This window comes from Apium graveolens, chromosome 2 (assembly GCF_009905375.1).
Source record: "Apium graveolens cultivar Ventura chromosome 2, ASM990537v1, whole genome shotgun sequence".
Taxonomy (NCBI): domain Eukaryota; kingdom Viridiplantae; phylum Streptophyta; class Magnoliopsida; order Apiales; family Apiaceae; genus Apium; species Apium graveolens.
The window spans coordinates 217788470-217809201 of NC_133648.1; the positions used below are offsets into that span (position 1 = coordinate 217788470).

A 20732-nucleotide genomic window follows, 5' to 3' on the forward strand; every position below is an offset into this window, starting at 1 on the left:
GAAAATACCCTAAATTCTAAATATAAATAAGCGATTAAACCTCGACAAACCAACAAATCATGACTATGATCTAAAAATGTAGCAACCTATAAGACTTAGTGAAATACAAATGTCTCTAGCATGCAAATCAATCCAATAAGACTCAACATTACTCAATACGACATCACTGCATCAATATCACCAATTAATCAAAAAATTATCTAAGGGAATCATAATATAATGCAAATGCATGAAACTACATAAACTAACTATCATAAAAACTACCAAAAATAAAATAAAATAAAATTACATGGCAAAATATATGCAACTATATGAAATAAAACTATCATGAACATGCAAACTATATGAGACTCACACAAACATATTCCTTCAAAAACTACCCCCAAACTTAAAATATTCACTGTCCTCAGTGAAGGTAATAGTAAGGAATCAGGTATACCTACTCTGAATCAGAATCCTCACCCTCAAAGGGTGGAGTGTCAGGTGTGTCTGGAGGTGGATACATGGAATCCTCACCAAAAACTGGCCACTGAATGTCAACTCTGGTGGCTCTAAATGCAGTCCCAAGTGCCTGGGTGAGATCGCGTGCAAACCGACTGTGGATGTCGTGCATCGCATCCATCCTCCTCGCAAGACGCCTATACTGCGTCAAACTCAAACCAGCTCCCATCTCTGCTCCTACTGCCTCCTCCTGCTACTGCTGCTGTGATGGACCGGCCTCCTCGCCCAACTCGGCTCTCCAAGCCGCCTTTCTAGTCTGCTGTGTACCACTGGCATATGACTGAGGGGCTGGACATCCTCCTGGTAGATGATAGTATGAATAACCAAGCCCCTTAGGATCGGGCTTCCCTCCATACCACTCAACCATGCTGTGTAGCGTAGAATTGTCAATAGGGGCACTGGAAATCTGAAGCTGCTCATGTGCGGGGCAATAAACACCAACTGCCATGCATAACTTCATCACAATGGACGCCTATGGAATCGCCCAAGTAGTACCTCCTCTCAAAAACCTCAGGATCCCCTAATATATCACCATCCCCAAATCAATATAATCACCCTGCAGAATGCCCCAAAGCAGACGAGCACGCTCCACCGTAATCTCATGCACATGCGAATATGGCATGATGTTAGCACAAATAAACGAGTTCCAAGCCCGTGCATACCTGTTCATGCATGAAGCAGGGAATATGGAGTAATCAGTAGTGCCTTTCTTGAACTTCCAATGAGTTTCAGCCACACAGAGAGTAGCAACAATGAGATCCAAATCGAAGTCCTCAGAAGTCTTATTATTCCAAGTGTCCTGGCCCACCTTCCTCGCAGGCTGCTTGATCACTGTCCTGATAGCCTCAGCACAGTACTCAACAGTCCTCCCCTTCACCATCGTAAAACCGTTCTTCTCCGCCTTGGCATTGGCGTAGAACTCCCGCACAACACTCATGGGCACAACAGCGGGGGCCTCACAAAAAGGAATCCATCCCATCTCCAAAATCATCTCCAACAACCTACCATCTTTTCCTGATGGCAGAAATCCTCTCTCCTTCTCAATAGGCTTCAAGAGAAGCCTCGTGTACTCCTCCTCAGCCTCAGGAGTAGAGAACCTGTGCCTCACACCACTCGCAGTAGAAGAATCAGTGGTGTTGCTTCCAACTTGAGTTCTCTGTCTTTTGGGTGCCATTGGATTGAAAAAGAGTGAATAAAAGCTTAAGTGTTTATAGAGAATATGTGTTTGAGAGTTTGTGAATTGGTGGAGAAGATGTATACAAGTGTATGTATTTATAGGTGGAGGGGTATGAATTTGATAAGGAATAGAAGTGGGATTGATTATGGGAATCGTGGGAATAATGGAATTGATTAGGAGAGGGAATTATGGGATGTGGAAGAGTAAAAATCGGGTTAAAATTGATTTTGGAATTAAAATGCCGATTTTTCTCTAATAGCACTGTTGTTTTTATTTTTTTTCTGAACAGGGACTCGGCGCGGCCGTGTTCACATTCTGGAAAACCAAAGCGGGCACTTTAGGATAGTGGGGGCGCGCTTGGTTACTGGAAAAACGACGCGGCCGCGCGCATGGCCAGCGCAGGCACGCCCAACTTCTGTACTTGGCCCCAAATTTTTTCCTTTTTCTGATTTTTTTGTGTTTTTCTCTTTTCTTCTTGCTTCCTCTTCCTACTAATGTACAACATACTTGGGTTGCCTCCCAAGAAGCGCTTCTTTTACATCGCTAGCTCGACGTAGAATCTCAAGATTAAGTGGACAATAAAATGACACTAACCACCTCGCGGGTTGCCGTATCACTGTATTAATACTTGAACCGTTGACCATTTACCTTGAATGCTTGGCCCGGATCATTCTAAAAAATTTCCACCGCTCCATGTGGAAACACAGTTTTGATTATGAAGGGCCCTAACCATCTTGACTTCAACTTTCCAGGAAAAAGACGCAGACAAGAGTTGAATAAAAGAACTTGTTACCCTGGCACAAATTTCTTGAGCACTAGACCCCGATCGTGCCACATCTTGACTTTTTCCTTGTACATTTTGTTGTTCTCGTAAGCTTGAAGTCGAAATTCTTCAAGTTCATTCAATTGAAGCATCATTTTCTTTCCAGCTCCATCCAAGTCCAGATTCAATTTCTTCAAAGCCCAATAAGCTTTATGCTCGAGCTCCACCGGCAAATGACACCCCTTGCCATAAACCAAATGAAATGGAGACTTTCCCAATGGAGTCTTATCTGCTGTTCTATACACCCACATAGCTTCATCAAGCTTCAAAGACCAATCCTTCATTGATGGACATACCAATTTCTCAAAAATGCACTTTATCTCTCTATTAGATACCTCAGCTTGACCATTTGTCTGAGGATGATAAGCCGTAGCAATGCGATGATTCACATTATACCTCTTCATCATGGCAGTGAAGTTGCGGTTGCAAAAATGTGACCCCTCATAACTGATTATGACTCTTCGAGTCCCAAACCTTGTGAATATCTGCTTGTGAAGAAAATTAAGCATAACTTTCGCATCGTTCGTTGGCAATGCCTTAACTTCTACCCATTTTGACACGTAATCAACCGCCAACAAGATATACTGATTGTTGCAAGATGAGACAAATGGCCCCATGAAGTCAGTTCCCCAAACATCGAAGTCCTCAACCTTGAGAAGCACATTAAGAGGCATCTCATCCTTTTTAGTCATATTACCCACACGTTGACATCGATCACATTTCAAAACGAACTGATGCGCATCTTTAAACAATGTTGAACGAAAGAAACTTGCTTGAAGAACACGAGTTGTTGTCTTTTCTCCACCATAATATCCTCCATAAGCCGTTGAATGGCAATCTCGCAAGATTCCCCCTGTTTTGCTGTAAGGAATACATCTCCTGATGATTTGGTCAGCTCCCTAGTGAAAAAGAAATGGCTCATCCCATATATACCGCTTTACTTCATATAGAAACTTCTTCCTTTGAGCATAAGATAAGTCGAGAGGCATGATGTTACTCACAAGGTAGTTCACAATGTCTGCAAACCACGGCTCTTCTTCTTGCACTCCAAACAGCTGCTCTTCGGGAAAAGACTCATTTATCAAGGTCTTATCCAATGAAGTAGCATTAGAATTCTCTATATGCAAGAGATGATCAACGACTTGATTTTCAGTTCCTTTTCTGTCCTTGATCTCTAGTTCAAATTCTTAGAGCAAAAGAACCCATCTAATCAATCTAGGCTTCGAGTCCTTCTTCAAGACGAGATATCGAATGGCAGCGTGATCAATGAAAACTGTCACCTTAGTCCCAAGTAGATAAGATCGAAATTTCTCAAAACCATAGACAATAGCCAAAAGTTCTTTCTCCGTAGTAGTGTAATTCAGTTGAGCACCATTTATAGTCTTACTTGCGTAGTAGACTACATGAAATATGTTGTTCTTCCTCTGCCCTAGAACTGCTCCAACTGTATAATCACTTGCATCACACATCATTTTAAAAGGTTCATTCCAATCAGGTGCAGTTATGATCGGTGCCAAGATTAGACTCTTCTTCAATGTCTCAAAAGCCGCAAGACACTCGTCATCAAACTTGAAAGGGACATCTTTCTCTAACAGAATGCGCAAAGGCTTTGAAATTTTCGAGAAGTCTTTGATGAAACGCCTGTAGAAACCCGCGTGATCAAGAAAACTGCGAATTCCCTTGACAGAAATAGGTGGGGGAATATCTCAATGACCCCCACCTTGGCCTTATCCACCTCAAGACCCTTACTAGAAACCTTGTGCCCGAGAATTATGCCTTGACGCACCATAAAGTGACATTTCTCCCAATTGAGAACCCAATTGGTCTCAACGCACCTCTTGAGAACTCGTCCAAGATTTTGCAAGCATTCATCAAAAGAATCGCCAAAGACTGAGAAGTTGTCCATGAACACTTCCACATTCTGGCCAATCATGTCAGAAAAGATGGCCATCATACATCATTGAAATGTGGCTGGTGCACCACACAGACCAAAAGAAACTCGTCTAAAGGTGAACGTACCGAATGGACAAGTGAAGGTAGTTTTCTCTTAATCTTCGGGAGCGATACAAATCTGATTATAACCCGAATACCCATCTAGAAGAGAATAGTACTCGTGACCAGCCAACTTGTCAAGCATCTGATCAATGAAGGGCAAGGGAAAGTGATCCTTCCTAGTGACCTTATTTAGCTTCCTATAGTCCATACAGACTCTCCACCCCGTGACTGTCCGTGTAGGAATAAGCTCATTCTTCTAATTTGCTACCACAGTAATACCACCTTTCTTTGGTACACATTGAACCGGGCCTACCCATGAACTGTCAGAGCTAGGATAAATGATCCCTGCATCTAGCCACTTCAGAATTTCCTTCTTTACTACTTCCTTCATGATTGTATTAAGTCTTCTTTGCTGCTCGACTATAGGCTTGCTACCTTCTTCTAGCAAAATTTTATGAATGCAGTAAGAAGGGCTAATTCCCTTGATATCTGCTATAGTCCATCCAATTGCCGATTTGAACTCTCTCAGAATTCTTAAAAGCTTTTCCTCATCGCTACCTGAAAGGTCAGATGCAATAATAACAGGCTGAGTAGATGCATCACCTAAAAAAGCATACCTCAAATGTTCAGGTAAAGGCTTAAGCTCAAGAGTAGGAGCTTCCTCAATAGAAGTCCTGAGGCGTTTAGGAGTTTTGCTCAATTCTTCCATTCCAAGAGATTTAAAAGGCATATCGATCTTCCTCTTCCAGGGAGACGCATTCAAATATTTCAATTGGTCATCTCATTCGTCGTCTTCACTGTCTGAATTTCCCAGCAAGGCTTTTTCTAAGGCATCAGACCTTAGCATTTGATCAAGTTCCGATGTGACCACCAAATCGACCAACTCGACTTTTAAGCACTCCTCATTATCATTAAGAAATTTCATAGCATTGAACACATTGAAAGTCACATCTTGATCCAACACTCGCATTGTAAGCTCACCCTTCTGCACATCAATCAAGGTTCGGCCATTTGCCAAGAAAGGCCTTCCCAAGATTATGGGAATCTTCTTATCCTCCTTGAAAAGAATGACGAAATCAGCAGGGAAGATGAGTTTATCCACCTTAACCAAGACATCCTCCACAATACCTCTTGGATATGTAATAGAACGGTCGGCCAACTGCAAGGTCATGTAAGTTGGTTTGGGATCTGGTAAGTCCAATTGCTTAAAGATTGCCAAAGGCATCAGATTGATGCTAGCTCCCAAGTCACATAAGCATATGTCAAAAGATACTTTACCAATAGTACATGGAATAGTAAAAATTCTTGGATCTTTAAGCTTCGGAGGCAACTTCTGCTGCAGCACAGCACTGCATTCCTCCGTGAGAGCGATAGTCTCTAAATCATCTAGCTTCATCTTCCGAGAGAGAATACCTTTCATAAACTTTGCATAACTAGGCATCTGCTCGAGAGCCTGAGCGAAAGGTATGTTGATATGAAGTTTCTTGAACACCTCTAGAAACTTCTCGAATTGCTTGTCCAGCTTTTTCTTCTGCAGCCTCTTAGAAAAGGTGGTGGAGGATATATCTATTTCTCCCCTGTATCATCCTCAGGCAGAGTATGCTCAACAGTAGTCTTCCTTGGTTCCACTTCTTCATCCTGCTACTTTGCTTCTTCCTCAACCCCAGCTTCTTCAGTCAACTCTTGAGTTTGATCGGGATTTGCAACCTTCCCAGACCTCAAAGTGATTGCCTTTACCTGCTCCTTAGCTTCCTTCTTTCCTGGTACTTCAGTGTTACTAGGCAATGTACCAGGTTGACGATTTAGCAAGGCATTGGCAATTTGTCCAATTTGATTTTCCAAGGTCTTGATAGAAACAACTTGACTCTTGCACATGAGCTTCAACTCCTCTAATTCAAATTTTTCATTAGCTTGTTGTAGCTGGAATTGTTGTTTTGGTGCATAATGCGGTTGCTGAAAACTAGGGGGGTTGAACTACTTAGCTGGATACTGCTGATAAGGTTGTTGAACTGTATTCTAAGCATTGCTCTAACTGAAATTAGGATGATTGCGGTTGTTTGGATGATAGGTGGTTGGCACAGATTGCTGCGATCGCTGAAAGTTGGTCATGAACTTAGATGATTCATTAGAAATTGCGCACTGATCCGTCTCATGGGCACCCGCACAAAGCTCACAGACACTAGTGATTTGATTAACTCCATAATTAGCCAAAGTGTACACCTTCATTGTCAAAGCCTTAAGTTGGGCAGCTATAGCAGTTGCTGCATCCAACTCCAGAATTCCTGCTACTTTTCCCTGAGTCAGTCTCTGGGAAGGATTCTGGTACTCATTAGCAGCCATCAGGTCAATAAGTTCATAAGCTTCATCGTAGCTCTTAGCCCACAAGGCTCCTCCTGATCCTACATCAAGCATGGGCCTAGAAGTAGGACCCAATCCATTATAGAAACAATTGATAATCATCCAATCAGGCATGCCATGGTGTGGGCACTTCCTTAGCATCTCCTTATATCGATCCCAAGCCTCACACAGAGATTCTCCAGTTTGCTGCGCGAACTGGGTAAGAGTATTCCTGATTGCTGCAGTCTTTGCCATGGTAAAAAATTTAGTGAGAAACTTTTGAGCAAGATCTTCCCAAGTTGTGATAGACCCTGCCAGTAGAGAGTGTAACTAGCACTTAGCCTTGTCCCTCAAAGAGAATAGGAAGAGTCACAGCTTGATAACATCTTCAGTCACACCATTGAACTTGAAAGTGTTGCAGATCTTGATGAAATCCCTGATGTGCATATTGAGGTCTTCGGTAGGAGAACCCCCAAACTGAACTGAGTTATGTATCATCTGGATTGTGCTTGACTTGATCTCAAAAGTGTTAGCCGTGATGGCTGGTCTAATGATGCTAGACTGAATGTCATTAATTTTAGGCTTAGAATAGTCCATCCAAGCCTTCGGATCACCCATAGCTACTGTAATTTTCTCTTCAACTTTCTCTTCTTCTTCTACCTTCTTTTCTTCCTCAAAAACTTCCCTACGAATTACCACAAGTTCTTCCTCGGCTTTATCCAGTGTTCTCTTACGAGTACGCGAACGTGTATGCATACACCCTCGCTAGATCACCTGAAATAAAACAAGGAAACAAATAAGTAACAATGTCCGAGTCAATGAACTTTAATGACCACTGATGGAAAGCACATAAACTAGTAATTAACACTGCAGTCCCCGGCAGCAGCGCCAAAAACTTGTTAGTCGCTAAACACGGACTAATATTACATGCAAGTATACGAGTTCGCAAGTAGTATAAGATATAAATCAGATTCAATCCTACAAAGACTGTATTGGTTAACTATCTAAATTACGCACCTAAGAAACAATGTATGGTTATTATTCAATGCTAAGACGATAACATATTAAGAGTGTTTATAACTAAAAATTACGCTAACTATTATAACTACGAGAATAAGCTTGACTGAGTTAATATATATGAGAGATATGGGATTCTAACTTCATTAAACACTTCATTCAATAGCCTTATTATTCTCAACCATAGCATACAATGGTGATGAAACTAATCAGACAACACGAAACTGATAAACGCTAACTTTCGTTGCACGAGTAGCATTCTACCAGACATCCACAAAAGAGATAGAAGCTGAATAGGCACCAATTATATTGAGACCCTATATGTTTATTGAATTTGACAACATAAACGGTTTAAGCACAAGTTATCTATCTTGATTACATAGGGAAAGTATGATGGTTAAAATTACCTACGAATCATGCATAACAATACATGAACCTATGCTAGAATGGAAAGTTCTAAATCCTTAAATTCACTTTCGTTTCATTAAGAATTAACACGCTATCTTATAAGTTCGCGACGCTCACAAGACGAATACGCACAACCAATACTAGGATATCATATAATCACACATACTAAGCCATCAAACAATTTAAATAAAGAAATCCATAAGTAAATCCACTAGAACCCCACGATAACGATTAGCCCATAATTGAACTCATCGCCAACGTGGGTTCCAATGAAAACATGATATAGAAAACGTAGTCTTTATACGAATAAATAACCAAAGTACAATAAAAAATATAGGTTCAGCAAAACAAGAAACAAGCATCCAAATTAAAACTCAAAAAAAGATTCACAAGAATAAACTAGTTCGTCTTCGCCTTTGTTGAATTGTGCCAAAAGGTCTCTTGCCGTGTTCTCCCTCCTTGATGTCTTGATATCTCTGAATATCTCCTGAAAAATGACCTAAGTTATGTTTATATAGCAGTCCATGCATCCCAAGAGTCCAGCAACTCAAATTGTAGAAGAATCAGAATTTTAATATCCTGACCCAGCGCGGTCGCGCGCTTCACCAGCGCGGCCGCGCGCTTCACCAGCGCGGCCGCGCGCTTCACCAGCGCGGGCGCGCTGCCTTTCTGTACTCCCGGCGCGGCCGCGCGCAACACCAGCCCGGGCGCGCCTGCCTTCTGCCAAAACTTCATTTTTTCTTCTTTTTTATTCCTTGCAGCTTCGAGCCAATCTTTCAAGCTTTTATTCCAACACATCCTAAACACCATATTAGCATCAAAACAGTGCTAATTCACCTGATTCACGAAGTGAAGCCTGAAATACAAAAACACTTGAAAACACGTTAAAACACAAATAACTTGAGTATAAATACACCAACTCAAAGCTTATTAGAGCATAAATAAGTGTCATAAATGCCACTTAACAAATGCTTCCGGCCTTCCAGAGGCAAAGCTTCAAGGGCTTCTCCTTACGGTTGCAAGTGACTAAGTCCCTCACCGGCATACTGGTTATCTATTGTATTGCGAAATTTAAAAGAAAGCAAGAGTGAGCAATAATGCTCAGCCATAATATAAAATAATTTGAATGACTTTTAAAATGAAGTAATACTTCCATACTTTATCATATAATAAGAAGATTAAATTCTTGGTGATATACACATTCTCTTTTTAATTCACATCAGAATTTACTTATATCAAAATATATTGCTAATACTCTCGGTAATTAAGCACCTTAGCTTTAATTACAGTATTGTTCAACAATTCCAATTGGAAAATTTTTAGGACATTCACCAAGGCCATCGTTATACGATGATCAGTCGTATATCGGAATATCTGTAACCTTTTCTACTAGTAGAAGGACGACACCTTTGTATCCCGGTTATCACCCTGGCCACATTCGGGCTATGTGTACAATTTTGGGTATATACACACTTAACAGGTTCCTGAGTACACATATTACCTTCGCTTGCGGTACCTTTGGTAGCCTCCCGAGTACCCGTAGTACTAGAATCTACCCCTCCCATTCATTTTAAAGAATCTTATCATATACTTGGAATTCGAACTATATCAGAGTTTCCCAAGCGTTTGGCTTGTTGATAGGCACAACTCATCTTATATATGTATATATGTACTTCTGAGAATTTTTGGAAAAGTATTGTAATAAATGTGAGTTGACCGTTGACAACAAATATATATTTAAGGGGGGTTTCTTTTGACATCATAGTCAAACTATTTGAAATATGTTGAAATGTTATTTTTTGAAGTTTTGGATATATCCAAATAATTTTCTGAAAGTCAGAAAATATCTTAAAATAAGAGGTATGGTTTTTAAATCAAATAAAACCTTTAATAGGTATTTAATAATAAATTATATATTATTAAATAATAAATTCTAGAATGAATCCCTTTTGATGAATATTCAAAATAATATTCATTACTCCAATAATATTCAATAAAAGTTTTGTTACTTAAAATAATATTTTTGGAAAAATATTAAATAAAATAACTTATTATATTTTTCATCTCGTAAAGGGATATCTAGTCCTTAGATAAATTTGAACTATTATTTAAAATAAGTATATACGAATATATAATCGCTTCCGAATGCTTCCGGCTTTTTAATAACCTTTATCGACCGACTCTCGGTCTAAAATATATCATCTTTTGCTACTTGCTAGCGTTATCATTTTACATAGGTATAATACTTATACTGAATCCTCAACCATTGAGTAAGTAATTTATCCGAACTCATAAATATATTAGTATTATCACTAAAAATACATATATCCAACATATAATAATCTCCGGAATACTTCCGGGTTTTTAATAACTTTTACCGACCCTCTCTCGGCCTATAATATATCATAAGACGCTATTCTCGTAGAGCTATTATTTTAAATCAAGTATATTACATATACCAAAAAGTATCAACAATTGAGTAAGACAGTATATCCCAACTTCGTAAAATAGTTTAAAGCAATATCATGCATATATCCTAATTTCGTAAAATAATGTATGTAAAACCCGAATTTTTGACATCGATAAAAGAACTTTATTAATAGTAATATGGCGGTTTAATAAAAACTTTTGCGACCACACTATATATTAGTATTTAATTTAAATTTTCGAGTTGATATTATGATTATACGTAACAAATGAGTGTATGTAAAAGTCGTTTGTTCCCGAAGAAAACCGATATTTTACGAGCCATTGAGGAGTTCTAGAACTACACTACGACCAAGAAAATCATGAGAAAATGGAGTTCTATAAATTATAATCAAATATTAGTACTAGAAACGGTAGGAATTTTGATAAAAGGATTTATAGTGCAAACCACTTATGAAGATTGATCAAGATTACGAGGGAATGATTCAATATTTATGTAAGTAAAAGAATAACCGGATGAGACCCTTGCAACTTCCATGCAAACCAAGAAAGTAGAAGAAAGAACCAAGTAAGTTGATCAATTGGAACATTGCTAGGAACATAGTTCCTTAAGTTAAAGATCCAAGTACATGATGATGATGATGATGAAACTTATACTAACCTAGCTCTAGTTGTGGAAAATTATCACAAGTTGATTTATAGAAGATATATACATATCAATACACTCTATAAAGTAGACAAATCCAAGAAGAAACCAAGCAAAATCTCTCCCTCTCTCTTGCAAGCTTCAATTCGGATTTTCAAGAACAAGGAAGAAAGAAAAATTTAAAACTCATGTCCTAGAGCTTAAAAAATCACCAAATTTTAACCAGAGCTCCTCCATATCATAGATAAGGTACGTACCAAGTTTCAAGTTCATCCATTGAATTTTAAATTTATGAAAAATATTTGAAGATGAGGGTGAATAGTAACTCCAAAAATTTCTAACTAGTTTCTGATTTCTTTTGCACGTTTAAGAAGGATAAGCATAGTTCAAGATTCTCCTAAAGCTTACAAACTCTTTTTAGTATTTTTAAGGATTCAAGAAAGGTATAAACCTCCTCCACCCTTTGTATTTCTTTGAAATTTAAGCATAGTTATAAGATGTGTTCAAGTATAACATGATTTTTGGAGAACGGAGTTTGGATTGTTAAATCTTGATGGTTAATTGTTATGGTTGATTTTGGGTGAGGATTTAATAAACTGAACTTGGAATTAATATTTTGGATTTGAGGATTGGGTTGTAGTTAAATGGATTTAACATAGTTTTTAACCATATAAAAATCATGTTGAGACGATGGTTTAGGAGAAAAGTCCGTTTTAGCAAACATTGTCGAGAAAACAAAACTGCTATAAGGTACTGACTTTGAGGATATAAAAGAGTCCCTTAAGCATTCTTTAAATCATGAAACTTAGTTCGTAGCTGACTTATGCAGTGAGGAAGCCCCCTTTAAAATTTTATATGAGTATTTCGATTTTATAAAAATGTTGGAGCTGAAATCGCTCAAAGTGAAAACACCGAAACTGCCTACTGCATAAAACCTGTTACTTCGGGATTTTCACCCCTCTGCCTAGATTTTTTTCAATTAAATATTTCTAAATGTTATCTAGATCGTGCATGCAAAAACGGTGCATCGATTGAGTTAACAGTTTGAGAGAAAACAATGTTTTAGTGAAAGCAGTATGAATAGTAAAACTCCGTTCTTAGCCGAACTTTTAAAATAATTTCCACCTATTTAAATTCATGTTTTGAAGCCAAAACTTTAATGATAAATATTAATAATACTCAAAAATCTCTTTGAGGTGGGTTTACATTTAAATATTAATTTTTCAATGATTAAAAAGGTTAGAGTGTGAGTCCCGTAATAGTAACTTTCGGGAAAGTCAACTCTAGGAGACCGCTTTGACCGTCTATTAAGACCAAGGATTGATAGTTATTTCGAGTCGGTTGAATGAAGAAAACTATAAAGTACTACATTTAGCCTAAAACTCATGCGATGCACGAATTGTTTTTAATATTATATATTTTTTAAATTTAGTTTGAAGTGCAAATTTTAAGCTCTGAAATTTATTTATTAGAAACTTTTGATTATAATTTTAAATATGCATGTGTATAATTTAACAAAATTTTTAAAGAAATATCACTGATTGAAAGATTTAATTTTGTTAAAATTCATAGGTGTGTTTACAAAAGATAATTATGTTTAATTAAAAGATAAATTTTAGCTAACATCAATAGTAAACGAAATATCTTTACTTTGGTATACCGAACAATTCTAATTAATTATATTTAAATTTATTTTGGGTTAATTTGTTTAAACCCGGATCAATGATAAAAAGTTTATGTATAAATGATAAACCCAGATAAAAGTACATATTATTTTATGTTAGCTGGTATAATTATTTTCTTATTTTAATTTTGATTTATCATGAATCAATTGTATAATTTTTTAGCCCCGATGAATAACATGTATTGATTTATTTTAGTCTAACACAATTATACTTGTTAGTCCCAAAGTATCGTAGAAGGGGGGGATTGAATACGATACCTACAATCTTTTTTGATTCATTTACAAGTTCTTCGTTATAAGTACGGAATCAAAATAGACACAAACCAATTCGAGGAATATATTATTTTATTAATATAATCCTTGAGTTTGCTACAATCTAATCAATAAATTTATTAGCTACAATAAATTCAGCAGCACAATACTATGTTTACAAGCTTAATAAATGAGGTTCTTTAATGGAGCTCCCGTAAACACTCTCTGTTGAACTGAAGAAAATTACCAAATAAATACAGATTCATTTTGTTGCTTTGTAGACTTCAAATTCAATTGGACATGTGGTTTAATTTGAACCACTTGTTTTAATTGTTTTTGCTTCATTTTACTTCTAAAAAACCTCAAGTGCTAACTGGCGACTGAGTATTTTGTATAACCTGCGACTATTTTCTGCTAAGTTGCGACCATATAGTCGATTTGCGACCACTGGCTTTAGTGGCTAACCTGCGACCACAGAATCAACTTGCAACCATAGACTTAGTTGGTCAACATGTGACAACTTGGGACTACAAACCCAACTTGTGACTACAAACCCAACTTGCGACTTCATGCACAACTTGCAACCACATAGAGGTGTTGATTTTTCCTTAGAATATTTATGTATAATTCCAACCTGCGACCTTTAAAGTGTTGAGTTTTGCCTTTGTTTATTTTCTCTATCTCCAATAGCTGTAATTAAAGAACCATTTCTTCTGTGTTACTGAATTAAATCTTTTATGTGATATTGATGTTTAGTGCACTGGTCTGGTTCACAAACAACTAACATGAACTGATTTAAATCAATTCCTTTTGCACTGAAGAGCTGATACTTCTTGGATGGTTATTTCTAGCTTCAACCACTGAACCCCTGATATTCAATACTTCAAATCAAACCATGTAACTGATACTGGAAGTCCTTTAATGTCTTATTCTTCATGGATGCTTGAACATGTTAATGAACTTCTTCTCATGTCTTGATTGTGGACTTAGAGAGTCATTTACATCTTTTGATTCTTTTTATATTATTTGTCTTCATCTTTAGGGTTCCTGTAATATCCTATGTTTTCAGATATTAGTATTGTTAATATTGGAAATTGATTGTGTGATTTTTGTGTGAATTTTAATGAATTATATGATAATTGGAATTGATGTTTGGATGTTTATATATGATATTCTTTGAGTATTCTAATTTTTCAATGTCCAAAATAAAATATAGATAATTGTGATATTTTTATGGTAATTTTTGGACTATAATATGAATTTATAATGATTTATGGATTTATAAATTATTTTCTGAGTAATTATAAAATTATTTTATAAAACCGGGAATCGTCCAACTTCAACCATTTTGGCGTTTTTACAACTCGAACTCTTCCGAAAACTCCTTCCTAACCTAATCTGGTAATTCCGGACATTTTTCGTGTTTTAACTTTTTCAATCCAGATTACGGTTTGACCTGTACGCGTCCCGGCATACAATTTTCGATACGACAATCGGTTTGATAAATCAGCAAAACCCGTATTCTCGAGAGACGGGATATTTTTTGTTATTTTCTCGTAGGGTGTTTTATAAGAAGCTCGGTTTTGATAATTATCCAAATCTGATATTAAATTGTATCGTTTTATAGTTACTTAGCGGCTAAGTAATCTATTTTCAGATCCGATATGATCCAATATGATACTTGTTACGTGTTTAAAATGCATTTATATGAATCGACCCCGTTAGATATATTTGATAATGTCATGGCTAATATGATTTATGTTTAGTTTTCAGATCTTACTTAAACAGGATAAATCAGTACTTACTGGAAGTCAGGACTTAAGGATATCAGTACTTATATTATCAGGAGATAATCATCAGAAGATGGATATCAGAACTTAAGTGCTGAAGGACGTTCAGATAAGGACAGCAGCTGATTAAAGGAAAGAAGATCGAGATAAATATAAGAAGAGATATGCATGAAGAAGGAGTTCTATGAAGAATAGAATACTTGGAAGAAAAGATATCTGATTGATATATTTTAGGAAGCAGAATTATATTTCATATCAATTAGCAATTATCTTGTAACTGTGTAGTATATAAACACAAACATAGGGTTTACACTATAAGTGTTATCATATTCGAGAAGATTATTCAATATAACCCTAGCAGCTCTCGTGATATTTGTTCATCACTAAGAGGTAACAGTTCCATACTGTAACAGAGTTTATTGTTTCAATAAAGTTTGTTTTCTGTTACTTGAGATATTAAAGTTCGATTTGATTGTACTTTACACAGTATTCTCCCCCTCTACAGTGTGTGTGACCTAATAAGTGGTATCAGAGCCTATCTGTTAACGCACATACAGTTTAAGATCCAAACACAATCATGTCTGACACAGAAACTCCAACTAAGCCTACCAAAACTGAAGAACCTCCAAAGACACAAATTCAAAGTCGGTATGAGACCATCAAAGTTCCCATACTGAGACCATCTGAATATGCCATATGGAAGGTGAGGATGACCATGTTTCTGGAAGCTACAGATCCAGAATATCTTGATAGAATCAAGGAAGGACCTCACAAACCAACCAAGCTCGCTATTGCAGTTGTAGGTGAAGCAGCAAAGACTGTACCAAAGGAGAAGAGTGATTATACTGCTGAAGATATTGCATCAATTGCTAAGGATGCTAAGGTACGACACTTACTGCATAGTGCCATTGATAATGTAATGTTAAACAGGGTAATTAACTGTAAGACTGCAAAGGAGATATGGGATGCTCTGGAAATAAGGTGTCAGGGAACTGATACAATTAAGAAGAACAGGAAGACAATACGCACTCAAGAGTATGAACACTTTGACTCAAAGGCTAATGAGTCATTGACTGATTTATATGATAGATTTGTCAAACTCTTGAATGATCTGTCACTGGTTAATAAGGAGTATGATCTTGAAGATTCAAACCTTAAATTCCTGTTAGCTCTTCCTGAATGTTGGGATTTGAAGGCAACAACAATAAGAGACAACTACAGTCTTGATGAAATAACTCTTGATGAAATTTATGGAATGCTCAAGACTCATGAACTTGAGATGGAACAAAGAAGCAATAGGAAAGGAGGAAAGTCAAGGACAGTTGCTCTTAAAGCTGAAGAAGAATCCCCCAAGGCAGCTACCTCAAGGAAAGACAAGGGTAAAGCTCTTTTCACAAAGTCTGATACTGAGTCATTAATTTCTGAAAGTGATGATGACTCAGATTCTGAAAGCTTGCCTGAGACTGATGCTGATGAGGAGATGATGAAGCTGTGTGCTCTTATGGTGAAAGGGATCACAAAGATTGCATACAGGAAGTTCAGGAAGGGAAAGAAGTTTTCCAGGAAAGGCACAAGTTCTGATAAGAAGAATTTCAGAAGATCTGAGGGCAGAGGTGGAAAGTCTGATAGAGGAGATTATACCAATGTCAAATGCTATAACTGTGGTGAGAAAGGCCACATATCTCCTGATTGCGAGAAAGTGAAGGGTGACAAAGGCAAGGCTCTTGTCACAAAGAAGAAAAGCTGGACAGACACCTCAGACTCTGAAAGTGAGGAGAACTATGCTTTGATGGCAAATGCTGATAAAGCAAGTGTTGAGAGCAGTTTTAAAGCTGCTGAAACAAAGGTACCTCTGACTACTTATGCTTTTCATACTGATGATATTAATGAGTTGAGAAGATATCTTAAAACCATGTTTTTTAGTTATAGAGATCAAACTTTAAAATGTGAAAGATTAACTTCTGAAAATCTTGCTTTTAAGAAAAGAAATGATTTCTTAGAAAAAGAGTTAGTTATGTTCCATCAAACTCAGAAGGATAGAGATGATGCTTTTTATGTTAGGGATGAAGTGCTAAAAATGAATGAATCTCTAAAAACTGAGTTAGAAAAGGAAAGAGAGATTATCAGGATTTGGACGAACTCTGGCAGATCAACTCAAAATTTGCTAAGTAGTGAAAATTGGAAAGAGGGCTTAGGTTATGGAGAGGATAAGAATGATAAAGGAACTGTAGAAATTAAGCCTGTTGTTAAGCAAAAGCCAAAGTTAAAAACTGTTAAGTTTGTAACTGTAAAGTCTGATAATGAGAAATCAGAAGTTAAAGAGGGATTAACTTCTGACAAACTAGAACAGGAAAAGACAGCTGAAGTTAACATAGGCTTAATGACTAAGAAGCAGCTTAAGCATAAGCTGAAAGATATTAAGAATGCAAACAAGGTAAAATCACCTAAGAAAAATAGGAATGGAAAGGAAGGTGTGAATAAAAGCAATGATTATAAGCCTATTCCTGAAGCTCCTAGGAAAACATGTCATAACTGTGGAAGTTCTAACCATCTGGCTTCTTTTTGCAGGAAGAATAAGAACATAAACTCCTTACCTTCAAAGTCAGGAGTTAAGAGTCAGTCTGTTAGATATAAGCCATAAAATACTTGTTTTCATTGTGGTAGTTTATGGCATTCCATTTATACTTGTAAGGAATATCATAGTTTGTACTATGATTATTATCAAATAAAACCTTCTTTAAAGAAAATTTCTATTGTTCCTTCTAGTGTAAATTCTGATTCAAAGTCTGATAGTGTAAATTCTGATAAGAAAAATGTTAAGATAAACTCTGATGCTAAATCCGCTGCAAATGTTAATAAACTTGATAAGGCCAAAGGATCAAAGCAAGTCCGGGTCCTTAAAACTAATCATTAGTGGTCTTTGTGATTGCAGGGCAACAGGAAAAATATCCTAGTCCTGGACAGTGGATGTTCAGGACATATGACTGGAAATAAAGCCCTGCTATCAGACTTTGTGGAGAAAGCTGGCCCAAGTGTTTCTTATGGAGATGGCAATATTGGAAAAACATTGGGATATGGCAATATCAATCTTGGGAATGTCATCATTAAAGAAGTAGCTCTAGTCGCAGGACTTAAACACAATCTGCTGAGTATAAGTCAAATCTGTGACAGAGGTTATCATGTTGATTTCTTTGAAGAACACTGTGAAGTAGTGAGTAAATCTAAAGGAAAAGTTGTTCTGAAAGGATACAGGCGTGGTAACATTTATGAAGCCAAGCTTTCAACAAGTACTGATGGTTCTGCAATCTGTCTGATGAGTAGAGCATCAAGTGAAGAAAGCTGGAATTGGCACAAGAAACTCTCTCATTTAAATTTCAACAATATAAATGAACTAGTCAAGAAAGATCTTGTGAGAGGACTGCCAAAGTCAGTATTTGCTCCTGATGGCCTTTGTGATTCTTTTCAGAAGGCTAAACAAAGAAAATCCTCATTCAAGAGCAAGACTGAATCATCAATTCTTGAGCCTTATCATCTTCTACATGTTGATCTATTTGGTCCAGTGAATGTCATGTCTATTGCAAAGAAGAAATATGCCTTGGTCATAGTAGATGAGTTCACTAGATACACATGGGTGTATTTCTTGCACACAAAAAGTGAAACTGCATCTATCTTGATTGATCATGTCAAACAACTGGATAAATTGGTCAAAGACTCTGTGAAAATCATAAGGAGTGATAATGGCACTGAGTTCAAGAATTTGATAATGGAAGAGTTCTGCAAAAACCATAGAATTAAGCAGGAATTCTCTGCTCCTGGAACTCCACAGCAAAATGGAGATGTTGAAAGAAAGAATAGAACTCTCATTGAAGTTGCACGTACAATGCTTGAAGAAGCAAAGCTTCCAACCTATTTTTGGGCTGAAGCTGTGCAGACTCCTTGTTTTACTCAAAATGCAACACTCATTACCAAGCAAGGAAAGACACCATATGAGATGGTGAAGAAAAAGAAGCCAAATCTGAAGTATTTTCATGTATTTGGATGCAAGTGTTTTGTTCTCAAGACTCATCCTGAACAGCTATCCAAATTTGATCTAAAAGCTGATGAAGGAATCTTTGTTGGATATCCACTTTCCACAAAAGCCTTCAGAGTCTATAATCTGAGAACAAGAGTGGTCATGGAATCTATCAATGTCTCTTTTGATGACAAGAAGATTACTGGACTTGAAGATTTTATTGATCATGATCAGCTGAGATTTGCAAATGAAGACTCAAATTCTGATACTGAAAATCCTGACAATCTAAGTCCTGATACTGCAAACTCTGATGGATTAAACTCTGATGTTATTGAAACTGTGGTAACTACGCCAAAGGAAGATGCATCTATGCAGGGGGAGCATACTCAAGATCTTACCACATCTCAAGAAGCATCAGAACATACATCTGGCTCTTCAAGTTCTGATTCATCAAGTTATGATAAGCCAAGTTCTGATAGTTCTGAAAATCTAAATTCTGAAGAATCCAACTCAGAGAGCATAGTTTCAGGGGGAGCATCAGAAAATGAAAATGAAGATAGCATGGATCATGGGGGAGCATCCAGTTCTAGAGAAAACCTTCCATCTGCAAGGAAGTGGACTAAATCACATACACCTGATTTGATAATTGGAAATCCTGATGCAGGTGTCAGAACTAGAACATGTACTTCAAATGAATATCTTTACAATTCTTTTCTTTCTCAGACTGAGCCAAAAAAAGTGGAAGAAGCTCTTCAAGATGCTGATTGGGTGCAAGCAATGCAGGAAGAGTTAAATGAATTTGAAAGAAACAAAGTCTGGACCCTAGTGCCAAGACCAAAGAATAGATCTGTTGCTGGTACAAAGTGGGTATTCAGAAACAAAACTGACAGTGATGGCATAATTACAAGAAATAAGGCAAGGCTGGTTGCAAAAGGATATTCTCAACATGAGGGAATTGATTATGATGAAACATTTGCACCAGTTGCTAGGTTAGAAGCCATAAGGATATTTTTGGCTTATGCTGCTCACAAAAAGTTTACTGTCTTTCAAATGGATGTGAAAAGTGCTTTTCTCAATGGAGAATTGGAGGAGGAAGTATATGTTGAACAACCTCCAGGCTTTGTAGATTCCAAATATCCAAATTATGTCTACATGCTAGATAAAGCACTTTATGGACTTAAGCAAGCTCCTAAAGCATGGTATGAGACTTTAGCTCAATTTCTTCTGGAAAGTGGATTTAACAGAGGAACAATAGACAAAATATTGTTCTACCTCAACCATGGAAAGGACTTACTTCTGGTCCAGATCTATGTTGATGATATCATTTTTGGATCTACAAATGACAGACTTTGCAAGAAGTTTGCCAAACTGATGCAGTCAAGGTATCAGATGAGTATGATGGGGGAACTTAGCTATTTTCTGGGCCTTCAAGTCAAGCAGAATGAAGAAGGCATTTTTATTTGTCAAACTAAGTACACCAGAAACTTGCTGAAGAAATTTGAAATGCAAGATTGTTCAAGTGCATCCACTCCCATGGCCACTGCAACAAAACTGGATAAGGATACTGGTAAATCAGTAGATATTACTGATTACAGAGGTATGATTGGCTCTCTACTCTATCTAACTGCTAGTAGACCTGATATCATGTATGCTAGCTGTCTTT

At 37.1% G+C, this 20732-nt stretch overlaps 1 non-coding gene across 1 annotated transcript; it reads left to right on the top strand.

The window, feature by feature from the left end:
* The first annotated feature begins 6966 nt into the window (after positions 1–6966).
* LOC141710211 (small nucleolar RNA R71) lies at positions 6967–7073 on the top strand. Its single transcript, XR_012570743.1, has one exon. It is a non-coding gene; the product is annotated as a small nucleolar RNA R71 (small nucleolar RNA).
* The last annotated feature ends 13659 nt before the right edge of the window (positions 7074–20732 follow it).